The 27,168-nt window shown below is 42.0% G+C and overlaps 1 protein-coding gene and 2 long non-coding RNA genes across 3 annotated transcripts in view; 1 reads left to right on the top strand and 2 right to left on the bottom strand.

The window, feature by feature from the left end:
- Positions 1–2,785: 2,785 nt before the first annotated feature.
- Positions 2,786–26,018, top strand: LOC310724696. The gene is made up of 6 exons (XR_014533150.1): positions 2,786–7,211; positions 7,308–7,444; positions 7,531–7,652; positions 25,567–25,628; positions 25,735–25,835; positions 25,946–26,018. It is a non-coding gene; the product is annotated as an uncharacterized lncRNA (long non-coding RNA).
- LOC310724685 (uncharacterized protein) overlaps positions 8,123–27,168 on the bottom strand; it is a 69,859-nt gene continuing 50,813 nt past the window's right edge. The window contains exon 3 of the mRNA XM_083538961.1: positions 8,123–8,701. The gene's annotated coding sequence lies outside the window, so the exon portion shown is untranslated. The remainder of the gene's footprint in view (positions 8,702–27,168) is intronic.
- Positions 16,334–17,096, bottom strand: LOC310724689. Its single transcript, XR_014533139.1, has 2 exons — positions 16,941–17,096; positions 16,334–16,878 (listed from the first exon to the last, which is right to left on the bottom strand). It is a non-coding gene; the product is annotated as an uncharacterized lncRNA (long non-coding RNA).

The raw sequence follows: 27,168 nt of genomic DNA, 5'->3' as shown, positions 1-27,168 counted from the left end.
ACTGTACCAACAACAGAAATTACAACTACCACTGTATATAATCAACCAGTTGAAACAGCTGCAGAAACAGCAACAACAGAATCAATTAAAAGAACATCTACTTTATTTCCAAACACAATAACTGAATCAACAACAACTAGAGAGGATTCTCTATTAACCACATCTACAATGATACCATCAACTACAATACAAGCAGAAATTACTATAAACACTGAATCCACAACACAAGTTACAACAACCACAGAACCAACAACCTCAGAACTGACAACAATAAATCTAACTGAATCTACAACTATTCTGGGCCCAGATACAACAACTCCAGCCTCAGCAACTACAAAGGGAACACAATCAACTACAGCTACACCTGTAATATCAACACAAGCTGAAACAACAGAATCAACTACAGCATATTTCACAGCATTTACAACTACACTAATTCCAAGCACTGCATATAAGACATCAGCATCTACAGAGGAGACACCAACAACCACAGCTGCAACTGTACCAACAACAGAAATGACTACAACCACTGGATATAATAAACAGGCTGCAGAATCAACTGATTTAACAACTTTTTTATTTTCAAGCACAATAACTGAATCAACAACAACTAGGGAGGATTCTCTATTAACTACATCTACAACTATACCATCAAGTACAATACTGACAAAAATAACTACTATCACTGAATCCACAACACAGGCTACCACAAACACAGAACCAACAACAGCAGTATTGACACCAAGTAAATTAACTGAATCTACAACTATTCTGGGCCCAGACACAACAAATCCAGCCTCAGCATATACAGAGGGAACACCAGCAACTACAGCTACACCTGTAATTATAACACAAGAAAAAACAATAGAATCAAGTGCTGCAGAATTAACAGCATTTACAACCACACTGATTCCAAGCACTCTGTATAAAACATCAGCAACTACCGAGGAGACACCAACAACTACAGCTACAACTGTACCAACAACAGAAATTACAACTACCACTGTATATAATCAACCAGTTGAAACAGCTGCAGAAACAGCAACAACAGAATCAATTAAAAGAACATCTACTTTATTTCCAAACACAATAACTGAATCAACAACAACTAGAGAGGATTCTCTATTAACCACATCTACAATGATACCATCAACTACAATACAAGCAGAAATTACTATAAACACTGAATCCACAACACAAGTTACAACAACCACAGAACCAACAACCTCAGAACTGACAACAATAAATCTAACTGAATCTACAACTATTCTGGGCCCAGATACAACAACTCCAGCCTCAGCAACTACAAAGGGAACACAATCAACTACAGCTACACCTGTAATATCAACACAAGCTGAAACAACAGAATCAACTACAGCAAATTTTACAGCATTTACAACTACACTAATTCCAAGCACTGCATATAAGACATTAGCATCTACAGAGGAGACACCAACAACTACAGCTGCAACTGTACCAACAACAGAAATGACTACAACCACTGGATATAATAAACAGGCTGCAGAATCAACTGATTTAACAACTTTTTTATTTTCAAGCACAATAACTAAATCAACAACAACTAGGGAGGATTCTCTATTAACTACATCTACAACTATACCATCAAGTACAATACTGACAAAAGTGACTAGTATGACTGAATCCACAACACAGGCTACCACAACTACAGAATCAAGAACAACAGTATTGACACCAAGTGAATTAATTGAATCTACAACTATTCTGGGCCCACACACCACAAATCCAGCCTCAGCAACTACAGAGGGAACACCAGCAACTACAGCTACACCTGTAATTATAACACAAGCAAAAACAATAGAATCAACTACAGCAGAATTAACAGCATTTACAACTACACTGATTCCAAGCACTTTACATAAGACATCAGTAACTACAGAGGAGACACCAACAACTACAGCTACAACTATAGCAACAACAGAAATTACCACTACCACTGGATATAATCAATCAGTTGAAACAGCTGCCGAAACAGCAACAACAGAATCAATTAAACTAACATCTACTTTAGTTCCAAACACAGTAACAGAATCAACAACAACTGCAGAGGATTCTCTATTAACCACATCTACAACGATACCATCAACTACGATACTAGCAGAAATGAATATAATCACTGAATCCACAACACAAGTTACAACAACCACAGAACCATCAACCTCAGAAATGACAACAAGAAAACTAACTGAATATACAACTATTGTGGGCCCAGATACAACAACTCCAGCCTCAGCAACTACAAAGGGAACAAAATCAACTACAGCTACACCTGTAATAACAACACAAGCTGCAACAACAGAATCAACTACAGCAGACTTTACAGAATTTACAACCACACTAATTCCAAACACTGCATATAAGACATCAGCAACTACAGAGAAGACACCAACAACTACAGCTGCAACTGTACCAACAACAGAAATGACTACAACCACTGGATATAATAAACAGGCTGCAAAATCAACTGAATTAACAACTATTTTATTTCCAAGCACAATTACTGAATCAACAACAAATAGAGAGAATTCTCTATTAACTACATCTACAATTATACCATCAAGTAAAATACTGACAAACATGACTACTATCACTGAATCCACAACACAGGTTACCACAACCACAGAAACAACAACAACAGTAGTGACACCAAGTGAATTAACTGAATTAACTGAAACTAATCTGGGCCCACACACCACAAATTCTGCCTCAGCAACTACAGAGGGAACACCATCAACTACAGCTACACCTGCAACTATACCATCAAGCACAATACTGACAAAAGTGACACAGTTTACCACAATTACAGAAATGACACCAAATGATTTAACTGAATCTACAACTATTCTGGGCCCATACACAACAGCCTCACTTACTACAGAGGAAAGACCAAACATAACACGTACAACAATTTTTACAGCACAGGATGAAACAGCAGAATTAACAGCATTTACAACTACACTGATTCCAATCACTGTATATAAGACATTGTTAACAACAGAGGAGACACCAACAACTACAGCTACAACAGTACCAATGAAAGAAATGACAATTACTACTGAATACATAAAACAGGCTGCAACAACAACAGAAAATGCAGCAACAAAATCAACTGATTTAACAACTACTTTGTTTCTAAGCACAATAACTGAATCATCAACAACTACAGATGATTCTGTATTAACTATTCCTACAATTACAATATTGACAGAAGAGATTACTATCACTGAATCCACAACACGAGATACCACGACCACAGAACCAACAACAACAGTATTGACACGAAGACAACTAATTGAATCTACAACTATTCTGAGCCCAAACACTACAACTCCAACCTCAGCAACTACAGAGGGAACACAAACAACTACACCTACAACAATTTCAACAGCACAAGTTGAAACAACAAAATCAACTACAGCAGAATTAACAACTAATGTGATTCCAAGCACTTTATATAAGACATCAGCAACTACAGAGGAGACACCAACAACTACAGCTACAACTGTACCAACAACAGAAATGCCCATTCCTACTGAGCATAAAAAACAGTCTGTAACAACCACAGGAACAGCAATAACAGAATCAACTGAATTAACATTTAATTTTATTCCAAGCACAATAACTGAATCCTCAACAACTAGAGAGGATTCTATTTTAACTACATCAACTACAATACTGTCAGATTCAGCGACTGCTATCGCTGAATCCACAACACAGACTAACACAACCACAAAACCAACAACAACAGAATTGCTCGCTACCTTATTTACATCACAAGCTACAACAATTGCAGAACCAACAAGAGCAAAATTAGCTACATCTTCTATACTGATTCCAGCCCCTGAAACATTGACAACTACCGAGGGGACACCAACAAATAAAGCTACAACTATGCCACAAACTACAATACTAACAACAGAAGTAGCCACTAGCTCGAAATCCACAACACACTCTACAATAAATACCGATTTAAATACAGTAGAATTATTTGAATTGAAAACTACATTAACTCCAAGCACCACAATGGACCAACTAATAACTACAGAGAACACTCTGTTAACTACACCTAAAACTCCAAATATAATACTAACACCAGAATCCTCTCATAAAATTGAAACCACAATTCAGGCTACATCCACCACAGAACAAAAAACAGCAGAACCAACTCTTTTAGCAACCATCACAACTCCAGCTGCAACAGAAGTACAAACAACTACAGAGAAAAATCTATTAACTACACCTACATCTGTATCTCAGACTAAACTACTATCAACAGAAGTGTCCACTGCCACTGATTCTATAACAACAGCAGATAGAACAATTACATCAACAGAACAAGTTACTGACACTGAATCCATAAACGAAACTGCAGACACAACTGTTTTATTTCCTATCACTGCAAATAAAGAACAAACAATTATGAAAGAAAAATCAACAATCCCAACTTCACTTGTAAGACTAACAACTATACCAACTGCTAAACCAGAAACTACCATAGATTTCACAAAAAAACAGACAACTACAAATGTAATAACATCAGAAGCAACTGCAGAATTTATTGGATTAACAACTGACTTATCTGCAAGCATCAAAACTGAATCATCAACTACAGTGGAAACTACACCAAATGCACCTACAACTGTGACACCTCCTGCAACTCTGAAAATGGAAGCAACTGCCTCTATTAAATCCACAACGAAGACTATAACACCAACAGAAACAACAACAGCAGGCACAACTGCATTTACAAGTATTCTGGTTATAAACACCACACCTGAAGAACTAGGAATTGCAGAGGTAAAACAAACTACACATAAAATATCATCAACAAAAGAAATGACAATTAAACCTGAATCCACACAGGCTCCAATAAACATTGGACCAACAACAGGAGAAAGAACTCTTTTACCAACCATCATAACTCCATTCATAAATACAGTACAAACATCTACAGAGAAAAATCTATTAACTACACCTACATCTGAACATCAAACTAAACAAGAATTTACTAGATTAACATCTAATAAAGATTTTGGCTTAAGCATCCCAACTGGAGAATCAACAATTACAGAGGAAATCCATACAAATGTGCCCCCATCTACATTTCTTGCGATAGATATTACCACAAGCATAAAATCCACAATAGAGACTACACCATTCAGAGAACAAATGACAGCAATATTAACTCCATTAACAAGCACCATAGTTCCAGAAACAACTGAAAAAATGCCATCAACTTCATACACAACTTCTTTACTAACTACACCACTGACAATAGAAACAACCACTACCATTGAATCTACAACACAGGATAGAACAACCACAAAGTCAACAAAAGCAGAAACAACTATATTAACAACTAACATATCTGCAAGCACCACAACTAAATCACCAAAAACTACAGATCAACCTCCATCAATTACAAGACAAATGGTGCCACAATCTATCACTCAAACAATGGAAGCAACCATTCTAACTGAATTCACAGCACCGGCTGAGGCTGTAACCTCCACAGAACTTATGACACCAGGCTCAAATGCATCTTTAATTACTATGATTAAAAGTACCACACCTGAAGCATCAACAACTTCAGAATTAAAAGAAACATCTACAATCAAACCATCAAAAGAAGTGGCCATTACCACTGAATTTACAACACAGTCTACAATAACCATGGAAGCAGCAAAAGCAGAGTCAAATATATTAATGACCACCATAGTGCCACCCACCATGACTGAAGTAAAATCAACACCATCAACTGCCCCTACAACTATACAGGCAACTAAAACTATGAGAACAGCAATGTTTACAACAGAACAACTGGCCAGCCAGCCTGAACCTACAACAGAATCAACTGTAGGCACCCCAAAATCTGTGACTGAAGTACAAATAACTACAAAAGAAATGTCAAGAATTTCAGATTCACTTTTAAAACTATCCACACCCATCAAGGAATCACACTTTACTAGAGAATCCACAAAACAGGAAACTACAATTACTGCAGGACCAATATCAAAAACAATTGCACCTACAGATTTAACTGTATATTTAAATATTTCCACTCCAACCTCCACAACAGAAGTACCACTAACTACAAAGAAAACTCCTGCAAATACACATACATCTGTAACATTAATCACAATACCAACATCCAAAGAAATCTCTATCACTGAATTCACCTCACAGTCTACAACAACCACAGAACAAACAAGAACTACTAAAAACACAGACACTAAAGAACCAACAAGCACAATAGAAGCTCAGAGAACATTTTATATTGTAACTCTAGTAGAAGGAACCACTGTTACTGAGCCTACAAAACAGGTTGCAAAGACCATAAAGTCAACAACAGCATCACCGTTTAGTATAACTTTAAGCACTAGGACTGTAAAACCAAAAACTCAGTCTTCGACTACACCAATGACCAAATATGCATCAGCATCCCCTCCTGATCCCAAAACAACAACAGAAACATTAACATCAAAATCAACTTCATCTGCAATTACCCTATTTCCAATTACTACAGTTGAAGCACAAACAACTAGAAAGAAGACACTAACCACTACATTTACAAGTGTTCCAGCAACAGTGAAGACAAGTGATATTTCAATTCCAAACACTTCGGCTGCAGAGGAAACATCATCTATACCAACAATTTTACAACTAACAACCATGAAATCACCCGAAATAAGCATGGCCACAACCACATCTACAATGACTCTCCCTCTAAACATTACAACTGAAGCACTAACAGCTCCAGAGCATTCTATAATTTCTACAGCCATATACATTACACCAACAACTCGAACATCTAAATCAGAATTGATAATTGAAAGTTCATCCTCTGCTCAGCCAACTGCACCACCAACATTTTTTACAAATGTACAACAATCTTCTGCAACTCTAAGTTTTTCAAGTGAAGAATCAAATGTATATACATCTGTTTTGCCAAGTTCACTAATTACAAGCACTACAACTGAGGATGTAACTTTAACAACTTTGAATAAATCTGAAATAAGCACAGCTAAAGCAAAAACTGTGGAGGACACTGCAATTTTAGCCACAACTACATTCACTAAAGCTGTCACTTCATCCAATTATTCAAGTGCAGAATTAACAATTTATACGACATCTCCCAACCTTTCAACTTACACAGTGCCTTTCTTCATGATGTATGTTACATTTTTACATATTTATATAAATAAAGATAAAAAGCTAAAATAATTTGAAAAGAAAAATATAATCTGCAATATGCTTTATATCTTCAGAGCTAGTACAGGTGTGGGTCAAACCATATTGGTGTTCAATTCATCTGCACCTATTCCTACTGAGACTCTGGTCCTGTTAAGTTCTCAGCTCACAAGCATAAGTGATTTAATACAAGTCACAAACTTTACAAGTGAAAGTATGTATTTATCTTCACTAAAAAAACACTTTTAATTTAAATATACATCTTACCAAACATACTAAAAACATGTTTCTTTCCCCTAGAAATTTCAAACACTTCCTATGCTGTCATCTTCACATTCAGCCTTAGTAACATCAGCATGACGGAGACACCTGACCTCAGCAACAACACTGAAACCAAGCTGAAGAGATCTATTAATAAAGTGGTGAGTGTTAACTATTATAAAACATTTTAAAACCAGCTGTGGTAAAGATTCATAAAGAGAGAGAGAGAGAGCGACAGAGAAAAAATTGCAGATAATCATACGTGTAGTTTGGTTGGACCCAAATGCAAGACTCCAGCAGTGGTTTTAAGATAAGTTCTTTAATGGAAAGTCAGGCAGCAGGAGATGGGAGGCACAGTTCCAAAATGCGCAGAGCATCAGAGAGAATGCAAACACAGTCAAAATTTACAGTTCATAAATCCAAACCAGCAATGCAGGACAGATGAAATTGTAATCCAAAAGGGGACGGCAACTGGAAGGAAAACATTCAGAATAGCAATATATAGCTCAAGAACGCACAGAGCTAAAAAGATAATCTGGCAGGAAATTAATGAGAATGGCATCCTTTAGTAGCAGGGCTCAGACTGGCTTGAGACATGAGCCATGGAATGTCAGGTGTAAGCGGAGTCAAGTCAAGTTTATTTGTATAGCGCTTTTCACAACAGACATTGTCTCAAAGCAGCTTTACACAAATCAACAGTTAAGGTGAATGGTGTGAATTTGTCCCTGATGAGCAAGCTGTGGCGACTGTGGCAAGGAAAAACTCCCTTAGATGTTATGAGGAAGAAACCTTGAGAGGAACCAGACTCAAAAGGGGAACCCATCCTCAAATGGGTGACATCAAGAGTTTGATCATAAATCTTTCAACAATACAGAACACTGGAGAGTGAGAACTAACATGATTACTGGAGTATAAGATTATAAGTGATGTTCTTTCTGCAGTCTTATACAGTCTATATGGTTAGTAGCTCCTAGTTTTATAAGCTCAGCATTTGTGATCATCACAGATCCAGCATCAGCTTCTCCATGCCAGAGCCTTTAAACGCTCCAGGAGGTCCAATGTCAAAACTTCACACATGTAGCGGGATCCAAATGGCACTGGTACGTCTCTAGATGGTTCGGGATGTTTGCGAGTTCGGCATCTACTTCTTCAAAGGTCCGTAATCATCACGAGGTGGGAGGTGACTGGAGCTGGCCAAACCTCAGGGTGTCTCGGGATGGGGAGAGAAAGAGAAGCAGTGGAGTGGAATTAGCGTAGCTGCTGTTCATGATATTAACAGCACAAGTTGATAATGTGCATGTGATCAGATGTTCTGGAGCACAAGGTTATGATATGTGATGTGTGTTATGTGTAGGCTTTGCTAAAAAGATATGTTATAATCTACACTTAAACTGGGTGAGTGTGTCTGAGCCCCGAACACTGTCAGGAAGAGTATTCCAGAGTTTAGGAGCTAAATGTGAAAATGCTCTACCACCTTTAGTGGACTTTGCTATTCTAGGAACTACTAGAGTTCCAGAGTTTTGAGATCTCAGGGAGCGTGGCGGATTGTAGCATGTTAAAAGACTGGATAGATACATGGGAACCAAACCATTTAGTGCTTTATAAGTGAAAAGTAATAGTTTGTAGTCTATTCGAAACTAAACAGGACGCCAATGTAGGGACGATAAGAATAGGGTTATGTGATCATATTTTCTTGACCTTGTGAGAACTCTGGCTGCTGCATTCTGGACTAACTGAAGCTTGTTTATCATTGATGCACGACATCCACCTAGTAATGCATTACAGTAGTCTATTCTGGAGGTCATAAACTCATGGACATGTTTCTTAACTTAGAAATATTTCTAAGGTGAAAGAAGGCTGTTTTTGTAACTTGGTTGATATGATATTTGAAAGACAAGTTGCTGTCTAAAATACAGTGAGGAAAATAAGTATTTGAACACCCTGCTATTTTGCAAGTTCTCCCACTTAGAAATCATGGAGGGGTCTGAAATTGTCATCGTAGGTGCATGTCCACTGTAAGAGACATAATCTAAAAAAAAAAAAAATCCAGAAATCACAATATATGATTTTTAAACTATTTATTTGTATGATGCAGCTGCAAATAAGTATTTGAACACCTGTCTATCAGCTAGAATTCTGACCCTCAAAGACCTGTTAGTCTGCCTTTAAAATGTCCACCTCCACTACATTTATTATCCTAAATTAGATGCACCTGTTTGAGGTCGTTAGTTGCATAAAGACACCTGTCCACCCCATACAATCAGTAAGAATCCAACTACTAACATGGCCAAGACCAAAGAGCTGTCCAAAGACACTAGAGACAAAATTGTACACCTCCACAAGGCTGGAAAGGGCTACGGGGAAATTGCCAAGCAGCTTGGTGAAAAAAGGTCCACTGTTGGAGCAATCATTAGAAAATGGAAGAAGCTAAACATGACTGTCAATCTCCCTCGGACTGGGGCTCCATGCAAGATCTCACCTCGTGGGGTCTCAATGATCCTAAGGAAGGTGAGAAATCAGCCCAGAACTACACAGGAGGAGCTGGTCAATGACCTGAAAAGAGCTGGGACCACCGTTTCCAAGGTTACTGTTGGTAATACACTAAGACGTCATGGTTTGAAATCATGCATGGCACGGAAGGTTCCCCTGCTTAAACCAGCACATGTCCAGGTACGTCTTAAGTTTGCCAATGACCATTTGGATGATCCAGAGGAGTCATGGGAGAAAGTCATGTGGTCAGATAAGACCAAAATAGAACTTTTGGGTCAAAATTCCACTAAAGGTGTTTGGAGGAAGAAGAATGATGAGTACCATCCCAAGAACACCATCTCTACTGTGAAGCATGAGGGTGGTAGCATCATGCTTTGCGGGAGTTTTTATGCACATGGAACAGGGCGACTGCACTGTATTGAGGAGAGGATGACCGGGGCCATGTATTGCGAGATTTTGGGGAACAACCTCCTTCCCTCAGTTAGAGCATTGAAGATGGGTCGAGGCTGGGTCTTCCAACATGACAATGACCCGAAGCACACAGCCTGGATAACCAAGGAGTGGCTCTGTAAGCAGCATATCAAGGTTCTGGCATGGCCTAGCCAGTCTCCAGACCTAAACCCAATAGAGAATCTTTGGAGGGAGCTCAAACTCCGTGTTTCTCAGCGACAGGCCAGAAACCTGACTGATCTAGAGAAGATCTGTGTGGAGGAGTGGGCCAAAATCCCTCCTGCAGTGTGTGCAAACCTGGTGAAAAACTACAGGAAACGTTTGACCTCTGTGATTGCAAACAAAGGCTACTGTACCAAATATTAACATTGACTTTCTCAGGTGTTCAAATACTTATTTGCAGCTGTATCATACAAATAAATAGTTAAAAAATCATACATTGTGATTTCTGGATTTTTTTTTTAGATTATGTCTCTCACAGTGGACATGCACCTACGATGACAATTTCAGACCCCTCCATGCTTTCTAAGTGGGAGAACTTGCAAAATAGCAGGGTGTTCAAATACTTATTTTCCTCACTGTAACTCCCAGGTCTTTTACCACTAGTGGTTACAGAACATCCGTCTAAATGCAGGTTGAGATGCTGGACCGTCTGTATACTAGTTTTTGGGCCAATGAGCAAAATCTCAGTCTTATCAGAATTTTAAAGTAGAAAGTTATGGGTCATCCAATCTCTTATTTCCTTAACACACTCAGTTTTCCGAGCTAATTGAGCTGTATCGCCTGGTTTAGATGAGATATATAGCTGAGTATCATCAGCATAACAATGGAAGCTAATTCTATGCCTACTAATAATATTTCCTAATGGAAGCATGTATATTGTGAAGAGCAGGGGTCCTAGAACTGAACCTTGCGGCACACCATAATTTACTTGCATTAGCCTGGATAGCTCTCCATTTAAATCTACGAAATGGTAACGATCGGACAGGTAGGATTTAAACCAGCTTAATGCCTGTCCCTGAATGGTCCCCTGGTGGTCTAGTGGTTAAGATGCAGCGCTCTCACCGCTGCGACCCGGGTTCGATCCCCGGTCAGGGAACCATCCCCAGCCACTCTTAGTGCCGGTCCCAAGCACGGATAAATTGGGGAGGGTTGCGTTAGGAAGGGCATCCAGCGTAAAACGTGCCAAATCAAACGTGCGGAGGATCCGCTGTGGCGACCCCTAACGGGAGAAGCCGAAAGAAAGTTAATGCCTGTCCCTGAATGCCGATGTAATTTTGTAAGCGATCTAGGAGGAGATCATGGTCTATAGTGTCGAATGCAGCACTAAGATCTAGTAGAACCAACAGCGAGATGAAGCCTTGGTCTGAAGCTAAAAACAGGTCATTAGTGATTTTAACTAGAGCAGTTTCTGTGCTATGATGGGGCCTAAAACCTGACTGAAATTCTTCAAAGATATTGTTCTCTTGCAGGTAGGAACATAACTGGGCAGCGACAATCTTTTCTAAAATCTTAGACATAAATAGGAGATTTGAAATTGGTCTGTAATTCGATAGTGTGTTTGGATCCAGATTAGTTTTTTTAATGAGGGGCTTAATAACTGCTAACTGCTAATATGCGGATCACAAATGAGAATTTCATACCGGATCGGTCGAGGCCCGGGTTAACAACGACCGCCACAGGTATCGTTAGCCGACAGGGTACCGGTGGAAATTGGGCTACTGTTGGCCGAAGGAGGAGAAGGAGAGGAGGAAGACGTCTACAGAGACGGCAGGAAAAGGAGCAGTGTAGGAGAGTAGAGGTTCGGGTTGGTACTTTAAATGTTGGTACTATGACTGGTAAAGGGAGAGAGGTAGCTGATATGATGGCGAGGAGAAAGGTAGATATGCTGTGTGTTCAGGAGACCAAGTGGAAAGGGAGTAAGGCCAGGAACATTGGAGGTGGGTTTAAACTGTTTTATCATGGTGTGGATGGAAAGAGAAATGGTGTAGGGGTGATTCTGAAGGAAGAGTACAGTAAGAGTGTAGTGGAGGTGAAGAGAGTTTCTGATAGGGTGATGATCGTGAAGGTGGAGGTTGAAGGGATGATGATAAATGTCATCAGTGCCTATGCTCCACAAGTTGGCTGTGAGATGGAGGAGAAGGAAAGATTCTGGAGTGAATTAGATGAAGTGGTGGATGGTGTACCTAGGAAAGAACGATTGGTGATTAATGGGCATGTAGGTGAAGGGAACAGAGGTGATGAGGAGGTGATGGGTAGGTATGGTTTTAAGGAGAGGAATGTGGAAGGGCAGATGGTGGTAGATTTTGCTAAAAGGATGGAAATGGCAGTGGTGAACACGTATTTTAAGAAGAAGGAGGATCATAGGGTGACGTATAAGAGTGGAGGAAGGTGCACACAGGTGGATTATGTTCTGTGTAGGAGATGCAACCTGAAGGAGATTGGAGACTGTAAGGTGTTGGCGGGGGACAGTGTAGCTAGACAGCATCGGATGGTGATCTGTAGGATGGTTTTGGAGGCGAAGAAGAAGAGGAGGAAAGTAAGGATTGAAAGAAGAATAAGATGGTGGAAACTCAAGGAGGAAGAGTGTGGTGTGAGGTTCAGGGAAGAGGTCAGACAGGGGCTTGGTGGTGGTGAAGAGGTGCCGGATGATTGGGCAACTACTGCAGGAGTGATGAGGGAGGCAGCTAGAAAAGTACTTGGTGTGACATCTGGAAATAGAAAGCAAGACAAGGAGACGTGGTGGTGGAATGAGGAAGTGCAGGAGAGCATTAGGGGAAAGAAGTTGGCAAAACAGAAGTGGGATCGACAGAGTGATGAGAAAAGTAGGCAGGAGTACAAGGAGATGCGGCAGCAGGTAAAAAGGGATGTGGCGAAAGCCAAGGAAAGGGCATATGAGGAGCTGTATAAGAGGTTGGACACTAAGGAAGGAGAAAAGGATTTATACCGATTGGCCAGGCAGAGGGACCGAGCTGGGAAGGATGTACTGCAAGTTAGAGCAATAAAGGATGGAGAGGGAAATGTGTTGACTAATGAGGAGAGTGTGTTGAGAAGATGGAGGGAGTATTTTGAGCAGCTGATGAATGAGGAAAATCAGAGAGAGAGAAGGTTGGAGGATGTGGAGTTGGCGTTGGTGAAGCAGGATGTAGATAGGATTAGTAAGGAGGAAGTGAGAGCAGCGATTAGGAGGATGAAGAATGGAAAGTCGGTTGGACCAGATGACATACTGGTAGAAGCGTGGAGATGTTTAGGAGAGATGGCAGTGGAGTTTTTAACCAGATTGTTTAACAGGATTCTGGAAGGGGAGAGGATGCCTGAGGAATGGAGAAGGAGTGTGCTGGTACCAATCTTTAAACATAAGGGAGATGTGCAGACCTGCAGTAACTACAGGGGAATTAAGTTGATCAGTCACACCATGAAGTTATGGGAAAGAGTAGTGGAAGCCAGGCTGAGAGAAGAGGTGACCATCTGTGAGCAACAGTTTGGTTTCATGCCGAGGAAGAGCACCACAGATGCCTTATTTGCTTTGAGGATGTTGATGGAGAAGTATAGAGAAGGACAGAAGGAGCTGCATTGTGTATTTGCGGATTTAGAGAAAGCGTACGACAGAGTGCCGAGAGGGGAGTTGTGGTATTGTATGAGGAAGTCAGGTGTGTCAGAGAAGTATGTGAGGGTGGTGCAGGACATGTATGAGGACAGTGTGACGGCAGTGAAGTGTGCAGTAGGTACGACAGACTGGTTCAGGGGGAAGGTTGTTCTGCATCAAGGATCGGCCCTGAGCCCTTTCCTGTTTGCAGTGGTGATGGACAGGTTGACGGACAAGGTCAGACAGGAGTCTCCCTGGACTATGATGTTTGCAGATGATATTGTGATTTGTGGTGAGAGTAGAGAGCAGGTTGAGAAGAGCCTGGAGAGGTGGAGATATGCGCTTAAGAGAAGGGGAATGAAAGTCAGTAGGAGTAAGACAGAGTACATTTGTGTGAATGAGAGGGAGGGCAGTGGAGTGATGCGGTTGCAGGGAGAAGAGGTGGAGAAGGTGGAGGAGTTCAGGTACCTGGGGTCAACAGTGCAAAGTAATGGAGAGTGTGTTAGAGAAGTAAAGAAAAGAGTGCAGGCAGGGTGGAGTGGGTGGAGAAGAGTGACAGGAGTGATTTGTGATAGTAGGGTATCTGCAAGAATGAAAGGGAAAGTTTATAGGACTGTGGTGAGACCTGCGATGTTGTATGGATTAGAGACAGTGGCATTGAGTAAAAGACAGGAGGTGGAGCTGGAGGTAGCAGAGCTGAAGATGTTAAGGTTTTCGTTGGGAGTGACGAGGATGGACAAGATTAGAAATGAGTTTATTAGAGGGACAGCACATGTAGGATGTTTTGGTGACAAGGTGAGGGAGGCGAGATTGAGATGGTTTGGACATGTGCAGAGCAGGGACATGAATTATATTGGTAGAAAAATGCTGAAGATGGAGCCACCAGGTAGGAGGAAAAGAGGAAGGCCAAGGAGGAGGTTCATGGATGTGGTGAGGGAAGACATGCAGGTAGTTGGTGTGAAAGAGGCAGATGTAGAGGACAGGGTGGTATAGAGACGGATGATCCGCTGTGGCGACCCCTAATGGGAGCAGCCGAAAGAAGAAGAAGAAGAAGAATAACTGCTAACTTGAGGGATTTAGGGACATGTCCTAACGATAGTGAAGAGTCAATAATATTCAGAAGAGGTTCACCAGTTGTATATAACACTTTCTTCAGTAATTTAGTAGGAATTGGATCTAACTGACATGTTGTCGATTTAGCTTTGGCAATAACATTATACAGCTCTTCCTGTCCTATACATGTAAAACAGTGGAGTTGTGGAGTTGAAGGTAACACTGTCTCAGGAGATGGTGTCAGAGGTTAAACTGCCACAATTGTTTTTCTAATGTTATCTATTTTTTCAGTGAAGAAATTCATAAAGTCCTCACTACTAAACTGTGATGGAACACAATTTTCAGAGCCCTGATTTGTAGTTAGTTTAGCTGCAGTACTGAAAAGGAACCTGGGATTGTTTTTGTTGTTTTCTATGAGTTTGCTCAGGTGTTCATCTCTAGCAGCTTTTAGCGCCTGTCTGTAGCTGAGCATACTGTCTTTATACGCAATTCTAAATACCTCCAGTTTAGTTTTCCTCCATTTTCTCTCCAGATTACATGCTGTTCTCTTGAGGGCATGCGTATGACTATTATACCAAGGTGCAGGTGCTTGTTCTCTAACCTTTTTTTAACCGGATGGGGGCAACGGTGTCTAAGGTGCTAGTTAGGATAAGGTTTATGTTGTTAGTTATTTCATCAAGATTATTATCAGTTATGGGTTTAGTGAGAAATTGAGATAAATCAGGCAGGTTATTTATGAATCTGTCCTTAGTGGTTGGAACAATAGTCCTACCAGGTCGATAACGTGGTGCAACACGGCTAATCTGCTCTACCGGTAGTGCGTACAGTATAAGGTAATGGTCTGTGATGTCATCACTCTGAGGTAAGATATCTACAGTGACGTCTGCTCCGTGGGATATTATTAAGTCTAGTGTGTGGGTAAAATGGTGAGTTGGTCTGGTGACGTTTTGTTTAACCCCAAAAGAGTTTATTAAGTCAACAAATGATAATCCTAGAGCATCGTTTACATCATCTACATGAATATTAAAATCTCCTACAAGCAGCACTTTATCAAAATTGATCAAGAGATCGGATAGAAAACAAGCAAACTCTTGAAGAAAATCAGCGTAGGGTCCTGGGGGTCTGTACACGGTTACCAGAGCGAGTTTTCTATGCATGTCTGAAAGTACAACTTAAAGAACGAGCACTTCAAATGATTTAAAGCTGAATCCTAATCTCTGACTAACATTAAGAGAGGCACAATAAATGGTTGCTAGCCCAGTTATTAACAAAGAGAAGTTTATGTTCTCGACACCATGACTGTAACCATTCATTTAGAGCTAAAAGTCTACTAAACTTCTCAGCCCCTCGCTGGTAAGTGGGAAGAGGTCCTGACACTATGATCCTCGTTGCGGGTGATGTGCTGCGTACCGTCTCCACAAGGATCCTGAAGTCCCTCTTTAAGATCTCCGTTTGCCTCAGCCTGGTGTCGTTCGTTCCGGCATGAAGAACAACCGCTCCGAAGTTCTCCTTCAGGATCACGGGTACCTGCTCAGCAACATCGAGAACACGAGCACCAGGAAAACAGCGAGTGTGCACCTTACCTTTAGCTCCGGTAGCGCGGACATGCCGGACGATGGAATCTCAGAGAATCACAGTGTCATGTTCCGTCTCGCGGAGAGGGGCAAAGCGGTTCTCGGGTCGAGATCTCGAAGGCCCGTAGTGGTGGCGGGGGAGACGTCTTCGACCGGGGCTTGGCTTGTCTCTTCCGGCGCTGCCGCATTCAGGGTCCGTGTTGCACCTTTGCCGGAGTTGTAGGTGCGCTGGGTCTGGGCAGAGAAACGCGCGAAGTTGAGGTGCTGGGAGCGTTAGGTTCAACCCGGGAATTTACCTGGGACGAGTGCGCGTCCGCCCGGGATGTTTCCAGCGCCGCTTTTCGCTCTCGCAGCCGGGCATGCTTTACATGCAGCTTGCGAATCTGTTTCTCCAAAGCCTCCATCTCCAACGCCACCGTTTGCAAATCAAACGAGTCCTCACCTGTGCTCAAAGTCAGACTTAATCAGAGTTAAGATACACAAATATGATAAAGTGAGAGACAATGAAAATAGTCGTAGTCGAGTTTAACTGACTACAGGCACAAGTCAGAAAGACAAAAACAATTTAGGATTATTAAAAGAGAAAAACACAAACAAACAAATACAAACACGGAATTCGCGGCAAACAAGTCAAACAGAGGAAGCTACGTCACCGGGCATCAGAAGCACCTGATCAGTAATCTCAGCGGAGGATCCTGGGAAGTTTAAAACGGGTGACTACTGAGTTGAGCACCTTGAAAATCTTGAATGGTCCGACGAAGCACAGGGTGAGCTTCCTGCAAGTGACCTCAAGTTGATCTCTTGGTCTCAAGTTGATAATCAAATCCTCTCTTCCACACAATATGGTGGTGGGGCAGTGATTGTGGTTCTGCTCAGTATTACTATTGGTCTGGGGATGAAAGCTGCAGAATTCTTTCCAGAAATTGGCCATAAACTGTGGACCCCAGTCATAGACAATATTATGAGGGAATCCGTGGAGCCAGAACACATGCTAAAGTATGAGTGGGGCTGTCTTCTTGGCCGACGGTAAAATTGGTACAGGGACATTGGCCCGTTGTAGAAAACCAGAAGATCCCTCTAAGGATGAAATGTAAAGAAATGTACCGGCTTCCCCAAGGTGGCAGAACAGGTAAGAGTTGTAGCACCATTGGAGTATCCTGGAGTGAAGACAACTACCGGGTACCTGTAAGCTGGATGAGGCCTGTTGGACCTGCTTTTTGATGTCGAGGCGGCGGGTACAAACCGGCTCTGTAGGAGGAAGAATGTATTCAAGATGGCACTCCTCATCACTGCAGGAGCAAAGATGGGATAGGAGAATGAAATTAAATTGGCAAAATAAAAAAAGCCTACATCGGACCTGGTGCAAATTGAGTTACTTGGTCTTCTGCAGGTTTTCCAAGTTGCGGTGATTCGTCCAATTTTGTTCAGTGGAATTGAGGTACACAGGAAGAGACAGTTTTCTTGAGGGGTTCTCAATCTGGTCCCGATGGGGAAAAAGCATGGGTCGATATGCCAGCAGTGAGAGTGTGTGAATGTAAGCAATTATGGCCTCCCAATCAGGCCCTGTCAGGCACTCCCATGAGGAGGTGAGATCTTGGTCAGCAGGTATATATCACATTCTTAGTCGATGCAGAGATAAGGAGGATGCCCGAGACTTGCTGAAGACAGAGATGGGAAGTATAAATAAGTATAAAGTAGTATGAAGTATAAATACTTTGTTACTGTACCTAAGGGTTGTTTTTTGGACAACATGTTACTTTCACTTATTACATTTTTGCCTGAGTGGACAGTAGAACTGTTCGCATCTCAAGAGACATCGCACTGTCCCATCTGGTTCTACCTTACTCCACCAGCCCCTCTAGGGCTGGACGGCATGTCTCAGGTGTGGCCGAGGCTACGCCTGTATGCCTTTCCCTAGTCGTGCTGCTTCCGGAATTTCTGGAGAGAGATCGCCAGGATGAAGTCCGTCTCCACCTAGTGGCCTCAAGGTGGCCAGGCAGACCAAGGTTTGCGGACCTGGTAGCCCTCCTCGAGCACCCTCCCTGGGAGATCCCTCTCAGGAGTGATCAAATCAAATCAAATTTGTCACATACACATACATACAGGTTACGACATGCGGTGAAATGCTTTTTTTGACTGTCCGGCATGAGGGAATAAAAAGGGGTGAAAAAATTAAACAAAGAAAAAGAAGGCAGATAAATAAAGTATAAAAACTATATAAAAATAAGAATATATACAAATATATATATATACAAAAAAATGCTTATGGCAGTGAGCAGTTAAACAATAAACAAGAGTAAACAATTTAAGCATGGTTTTTGATTGTCCATAAAGTGTCTGTGTGCGGAATGGTGAGGTGTAAAGTGTCCTTGTGTGGAATGGCGTGGTATAAAATATAAAATATAAAGTGCACTGTGCCTTGTACTCATCCATGTCCCCGGTGGCGAGCCCCGTGTTGTAGGCAGCGGAGCGGGATTTCAGTGCGTCGCGGATGGTTTTATTCACCCACAGCTTCTGGTTGAGAAACGTTCTGATGGTGGTTTTTTGCACCGTATCATCCACTAGTTTCTCGATGAATCCCACAACCGCTTCCGTAAACATGTTGACGTCATCAGAGCTGCGCCGGAACATGTCCCAGTCTGCGTTATCCAAAGCGTCCTGCAGAGCGGCCACCGATTGGTCAGTCCAACGCACGACCTCCCTCTGAACTGGAGCTTCCTGTTTCAGCCTTTGTTTGTAAATAGGCATGAGGCAGATGGCGGCATGGTCCGATTTCCCAAACGGTGGACGTGATTGTGCCTTGTAGCTGTTCTTGAATGTTGTGTAACAGTGATCCAGTGTCCTTTCGCCCCTGGCAGGTGATGTGCTGATAAAAGTTCGGTAGTGCGCGCTTGAGGTTGGCACTGTTAAAATCTCCTACCACAATGAGCGCAGCGTCCCGATGCTGTGCTTGGTGAAGTATTATTGTCTCATGTAAATCCCATACTGCAGTGTCCATGTCCGCTTGAGGTGGAATATAAACGGCACTGACTATAACTGAGCTGAATTCCCGAGGTAGATAAAAGGGCTGACATTTGATGGTCAGTAGTTCCAGGTTTGTTGAGCAGGAGCGTAAAAGAGGAACGATGCTCGCGCTGTTGTACCAGTGGTTGTTCACCATCAGACACACTCCACCTCCTCTTAACTTCCCCGACTCCAGTGTTCTGTCCATGCGGTAACCCGAGTCTCCAGTGACTGGACGTTGGCTAACAGGATACTAGGTAAGGGAGCGCGGTGTGCGCGTGCCCTTAACCTGTTCCTGACACCGGCTTATTTCCCTCGCGGACGCCGGTAAGGTCCTGGGTGCAAAAAAATGGGTCCGGGTTTAAAAACGGCGAAAGGTGAGTGCATTGTACACCAATAGATATAAGTGTCTCTGTCATATCTAATGATGTCCATATTGTGTAGATGGAACTATAACTAGTTAAATAAATGTATAAAATAAACAAAAAAAGAGAAAACGTTGCCAGAGCAGTCGTGATGGCAGCCGATTTCACCAGGGTGTTGTTCGAACCGATCGACACGTGGTGACCTCTGAGGTCCGGGAGGATATGCTTAAAATGCTAGAAGCACAGCCAGCATCTCTAGGCAATTGATGTGTCACAGCAGATGGGGCCCTTTTCATAGATTTTGGGTGGAGCAGGCACTCATGACTCATAAGGGACGCATCGTAAGCTTTACGCGACGACCGGGAACTCCCAACACGGGGCCCTGAGATAGGAACCCGGGTTCACTCCAAACATCGAAGGAATGTAGGGCTTGCGGCATGACTTTGATAGTATGGAGGGGGTTCCACCTCCGTGAGAACCTTTGGGTCCTGAACCACCACTGAAGGGGTCTCTTGTACATGAGGCCAAGGGGAATCACATTGGATGCCGCTGCCATAAACCTTAGCAGTCTCTGGGACTGCTTAAAAGTGAATGACTGGCCTTCTCTGACACTCCTGACCTGATCCTTTTCATCTGAGACACAACTTGCTTGAGGGTCAGCATCTTGAACCTTAGTCTCAATAGTGAGCGGTTCAGCTGACGTAGATCTAGAATAGGACGCAATCCTCCGTCCTATCTGGACACTATAAAGTACAGTGGTACCTCGACATACGAGTTTAATTTGTTCCGTAACCTTGCTCGTATGTCAAATTGCTTGTATTTTAAAGCAAATTTCCCCATTGAAATTAATTGAAATGCCATTAATCCGTTCCAGCCCCTAAAATAACACCCCAGTTGTTTTTGTTACGTGTTTTTGAATAAGACAATTTTATTTATAAATGACAAATATTGTATAAAACATAATAAAAGAGAATGTAAAGATATAATAAGGTTTTATGCAGTGTATTTTCCTTGGAGATGAGACGAATTGAGCTAACGAAAACGCCGGTGGGGTGTGTGTGTGTGTGTGTGTGTGTGTGTGTGTGTGTGTGTGTGTGTGTGTGTGTGTGAGTGTGTGAGTTTGTGGAGGCGGAGGGAAAACTCGTTTTTTACTAATCACTCCTGCACACTACGTATCCCTAAACTTAAAATTTTTTACTTTTTCTTCTTTGCTTATTGTTACTTATCCGCTTGAACTTTTCCCGGCGGCAGCGTAACAACTCATTAGTTCATGCTCGTGGAATGATGAGATGGACAACATTAGCCGATGCATACCACTTTACTTGTTTTTATGAAGATAGATTCGCAGGGTTACAGTATAATATAACTCCCAGGTGGATAAACTTGGATTAACCGACCGCACTGCAGAACACAAATCATATAAATCGCACACAGGAAAAACATCCAGCCCGCACACTTCTTTCCCACACTACACTACCCATAATGCATTTTACTCTGGACTTCAATACCCAGAGATAGTAGCCTTAAAAAAACAGCTCTCATTTTCCCTCTAATGCAACACTATCTTAATTTTCGTCACAATCTTCGCTTTCTGGCTTTGATTCGCCATCTAGCAGCGCCATCTAGCTCGTGTATCAAAGCAAAAAACCGCAAAGTGACCGCTCGTATCTCAAAAAACTTGTATATAAGGGCACTCGTATGTCGAGGTACCACTGTATATATATATATATATATATATATATATATATATATATATATATATATACAGTCGAACCCACTTATCTCGACCTTGGTTAACTTGGTTAACCTATTAAGTCGACGTTTTTGAAGTGGAACCGCCAAATTCTTGCTTTGTCTTAGCATTTTCTTATCGGTTATGTCGATTCTTATATGTCGCCGAACCCTAATATCTCGAGCACAAGGGGGGGCAGATTTGCCACTTTATGTCGGTTATCTCGATCCACATGACCGATCGCTGGCTTTTGCCACGTCACCATCTCACTACCGTATTTTCGCGTATATAAGACACATCTTATAGAAAGTTTTACATACGCCTCACCCAGGGTGTATCTTATATACACGAAAATATGATAGTGAGACGGCACTGTGCAGCCGCAGAAGAACTCGCGGAAATGTGCAGAAAAATCAAGCCTTACAAAAAGCTGTGTCAAAGTGAAATGACTCAAGAATAAAATTTTTACACTGGTTAGCTTTTTGTAAAAACGAACTACACCCCGCATGTTTTTTGTGATTTTGTGAGCAATCTTTGTGTTTGCAATGTTGGAGAATATAATAAAGGTTTGTATCGAGAATCAACAGAGGTTTGTATTGTAATCTTGTAAATCTCTGCTGTTAGTTGGTGCACATATGCCTTGTGTTGTTAGCAAACATGTATGTAAATTTTTATAGCATGCATTCATCAAACAAATCGTGGCAACACTGTTTAGTCTTTTGTGTGAAGCTTAGATTATTATTATAAATAGCCTCCTCTGCCATTTAGACGTGGTTGGTGTATGTCACTATACCCAGGAGGACTCGCTTCATTTAATGCTAAATATTCATTCGGTGTAATCTATGTTTCTGTTAAACACATTATTTTAAACTCCTGGTCGGTGATAATTTCGTTTATAGTAAGCGCTTTAGACGTGAGAGATCTAATATTCAGCAATCCTATTTTTAGATCAGAGGTGCTGGCTGTGCGTTCAGTCCTATTTAATTTAATGTTAATCAGGCTACTAAAACAGACTTTCAGAGAATTCCTATATTTTGGTTTTGCTCGGGGGACAGACACAGTCTCAATTTGATGGATCCTGAGTGACGACTCTGTGCAGCTAGCAGACGGTCGGTTAAGCCTGTCTGTCTGCTCCCTGGCCTTTGCTTTAGACAGTCACTTGTTAAATAGTGCTGTTCTGAGACTATGGCCTATACTACAAGAAATGAGAGCAGCTCCTTCCCGAGTGGGATGGATACCGTCCCGCCCTAACAGGCCAGCCTTGCCCTCAAAAATGCTCCAATTATTAATGAAGCCCACATTGTTTTTGGAGCACCACTCGGACATCCAGCAGTTCAGCGACCATAACCTGCTGTAGGCTACATCGCCACGTCGCATTGGGATGGGGCCAGAGCATGTTACTGCATCGGACATTGCCTTCGCTAATTTACACACCTCTATAATATTACTCTTAGTAACCTCTGACTGTCGAAGGCGTATATCATTAGCTCCTGTGTGAAAAACTATCTTAGAGAACCTGTGCTTTCCTAAGAATCTAAGCTGACCTGCTATGTCCGGCGCCCTGGCTCCCGGTATACACATAACCTGTGCTGCTGGTGCCCCTAAAGTTCTAGCTAATTTCACGTGCCTCAGAATGGAGTCTCCTAAAACCAGAGCTCTTTCAGGTTTCTCAGCGGGTGCTTCACTGAGGAGAGCAAACCTGTTGGACACGTGAAGCGGAGAGGAATGGTGCTCCCGTGGGCGAGCCTTAGCGTTAGCTATGGCTTTGCGAGTATGCCGCCGAGTCGTCACCCATTCGCCCCGCTGTGAGGGCTCTAATGCCGGAGTCGGGGGAATATTAACTTCACCTAGGGCATCCAGACTTTCCCCTGCAGAACCTGGACTGCTCTCACACTCACTACTTCTCTCTAGACTCTGGATGCGCTCCTCTAATGCTAAGATCTTCGGAGAGAGACTGACTAAACATGTCACACTTCACACACTAAGTGAACTGGATGTTCGCCATAGCAGAGAAATTACGTACCCTTAATGTGGTTAATGTAGTGTGTGTTCGTAGTTCTGGTGGGAATGTCCTCCACGCACTGCTTTCAAATTCTCAAACAGGGAAAAAAGCGCTCTTCCGAAAGCAAAAATACACGAGACGGAGCCAACGGAAAGTAAAGGATGCAGGAAATCAAAACGATATTTTGATATTTTAAAGCGATAAAAGAGAGAGAAAACGAACTGTAAATGTTTCTTTTTTTAAACCATCTCAATCAGTCCTCTCACACTATGTCCCTAAAACATCCTACATGCACTGTTACTCTAATAAAGTTGTTTGTAATTCTGTCCATTCGTGTCACTACCAATGAAAATCTCAGCATCTTCAGCTTCGCTACCTCCAGCTCCACCTCCTGTCTTTTACTCAATGCCACTGTCTCTAATCCATACAACATCTCAGGTCTCACCACAGTCCTATAAACTTTCCCTTTCACTCTCACAGATACTCTTCTATCACAAATCATTCCTGCTATCACTCTTCTCCACCCACTCCACCCTTCCTGCACTCTTTTCTTCACTTCTCTAACACACTCTCCATTACATTGCACTGTTGACCCCAGGTACCTACATTCATCCACCTTCTCCACCTCTTCTCCATGCAACCGGACCAGTCCACTGCCCTCCCTCTCATTCACACACATGTACTTTGTCTTACTCCTACTGACTTCCATTTCCCTTCTCTCCAGCATGTACCTCCACCTCTCCAGGCTCTTCTCCACCTGCTCCCTACTCTCACCACAAATCACAATATTATCCACAAATATCATAGTCCATGAAGACTCCTGTCTGACCTCGTCCGTCAACCTGTAAATCACCACTGCAAACAGTAAAGGGCTGAGTCGATCCTTGATGCAGTCCAACTTTCACCTTAAACCTCTTTCTCCTTATGCTCTTCTCATTCCACCACGATGTCTCTTTATCTTCCTTTCTATTTCCAGATGTTACACCAAGTACCTTCCTAGCTGTCTCCATTATCACTTTTGCAGTAGTTGCCCAATCATCCTCTTTCCATCCACACCATGATAGAACAGTTTAAACACCTCCAATGTTCCTGCTCTTACTCCCTTTCCACTTGGTCTCCTGAACACACAACATATCTACCTTTCTCCTCTCCATCATATCAGCTCCCTCTCTCCCTTTACCAGTCATAGTAGCAACATTTAAAGTACCAACCTGAACCTCCACTTTCCTCTACTTCTCCTTTCCCTGCTGTCTCTGTAGATGTCTTCCTCCTCTCCTTCTTCTCCTTCGGCCAACAGTAGCCCAATTTCCCGGTACCCTGTTGGCTAACAATACCTGTGGTGGTCTTTGGAAACTTGGGCCTCGACCGATCTGGTATGAAATTCTGATTCGTGATCCGCACATTTGATTTCGCACATGTTTTACACTGGATGCCCTTCCTAATGCACCCCTCCCTATTTATACGGGCTTGGGATTGACACTAAGAGTGCACTTGCTTGTGCAACCCTGTTCGCAAAGGTACTACACTATTATTAGAATTTAGAGAAATATTGTAAATGTTCATTACACACTTTATTAAAATTATAACATGATTAAACAGATTTCTCCAATGCACCTTCATCTTGATCAACATTTTCTAAACTGTAAAGGAGAATCTTATGACAAATGGTATCAAAAGCTAAGGTCAAGGTCAAGCAAGGGCTGAGCCATTTCATATATCCAAAAGACAAAAAACTTGAGGTTAAAAAAATTGTTTAAGGTGAACTTATTTTTAAGTATTTATCTTTTTACACTAACCTGAAAAATATTTAATTTCTCCAGCTTAAGACACTTCTAAGTGCACCTGGTGCTGAACTGTTAACGCCAAAGTCCTCCAACTACACGTAAGTCCGAAGCAGCAAAGATTTCTGAATTGATAATAGTTTGTCTACTGCTATTGCACATTTGTGGGTATGAACACCATTTCATAATCTGTTTTTTTATATATAGATTATCAGGAAAGCCAACTGGAGGTGAAATTGAGAAAATAATTCAATATAGAGATATCAATAATCTAATCAGCTATCTCAGTGAGCTCCAGAAAAAAAGCGGTAAGATGCGCTCCACAATCTTCCTTTTGGATTGTTGTATTATTGGTGCTGAGTGAGATTAAATGGCTTTTGAAATTCTTTTACCTTTCAATGAATCCTGTTTCGAGTAGGTATTTATACATCAGGTCCTCCATCAACTTCAAGCGTTCCACTGTTGTCTTGTACAGCCACTCCAAAAACAACGTAAGATTATTTCAGACCTGTATAAGTAAATGGAGATATCAGTCATGGTTGTGAAATTTTGCCTGAAAAGATTACCAATCATTATGCTTTGTGTCTTCAGTACTGGTTCAGCTATGGTGCAGGCCAGAGTGGTCTTCAACTCCTTCACTCCGGTTCCCAGTGAGAGTTTGGCCCTCAGTGCCATCACATCGTTGCTGAGTTCTCGATTCACAAATCTCACTGATACCCTAAAAGTGCTGAATGTGACTTACCAGAGTATGTCTTTGTTTTATTTTCAAACTTAACAGCAACAGCTGTTCACATTACTGTCCCAGTCGCATGAGATATGTTGAATTCTAATGGATGCTTGGTGTAATCCACAGGAATTTCAAACACCTCCTATGCACTCATCTTCAACATCAGATTCAGTAATATTAGCATTTCAGAGAACCCTGAACTTGAGAACAACACCTACAGTCAAGTGGAGAACGCCATCAATAATGCCGTGAGTGTCCATGCTCGATGCTCGTCGTGGTGGCTGTAGTAGCCTGAGTCTCTTGAAGACGATCTTGATTGATCTCATCTACATTGTTTTCTGAAAACATCTAACATGCCATGAAACTATGTGATATGACAGTATCGCCAACCTTGAGCATTTCTTTGAAGTGAGTGAAACGGATACACCCTCATGAGCAGGGGCTAAGACGGGCATTTTTTCCTCTTTTGCCTGGTATACATCTGATTGAGATGTTGCAGGAACCAAACTACGGGAATCTGTGAAATGTCTCTGTGGCAGAGCTTTGTGTTCGAGGAAGAAAAAAACAGTGGGTTGGCGGGCAAGTTATTGGCAGAAACAACTTTATTTTTACATTCGTTTTTTTCATGCTTTCACTCAAACAAACACGGACACACACTACTCTTCATGTCTTCTTTCTTTTGAGGCTCCGTTCTCTCTTCCCTTTTGTCCTTTTTTCCCCTGCTCACTGCATAGGAGAACACAGATTAGTCAAATTCCCCGCAGGTGTGTGATTCTCACCGTTTGTCTCCTCCGAATCTGGCCTCCTTTCACATAACAGCACTCGGCCATGCACTCTGTGCCACATACCACCGCGCGTTCCAGTCGGCAACTGACTCCTCCCCATAACGTGAAAGAAAATCAGCCGCAGCCATC

Source organism: Silurus aristotelis (assembly GCF_946808225.1).
Source record: "Silurus aristotelis genome assembly, chromosome: 4".
Lineage (NCBI taxonomy): Eukaryota > Metazoa > Chordata > Actinopteri > Siluriformes > Siluridae > Silurus > Silurus aristotelis.
Note: the sequence above shows the minus strand (reverse complement) of the source record. Positions and strands in the feature narration are given on the sequence as shown.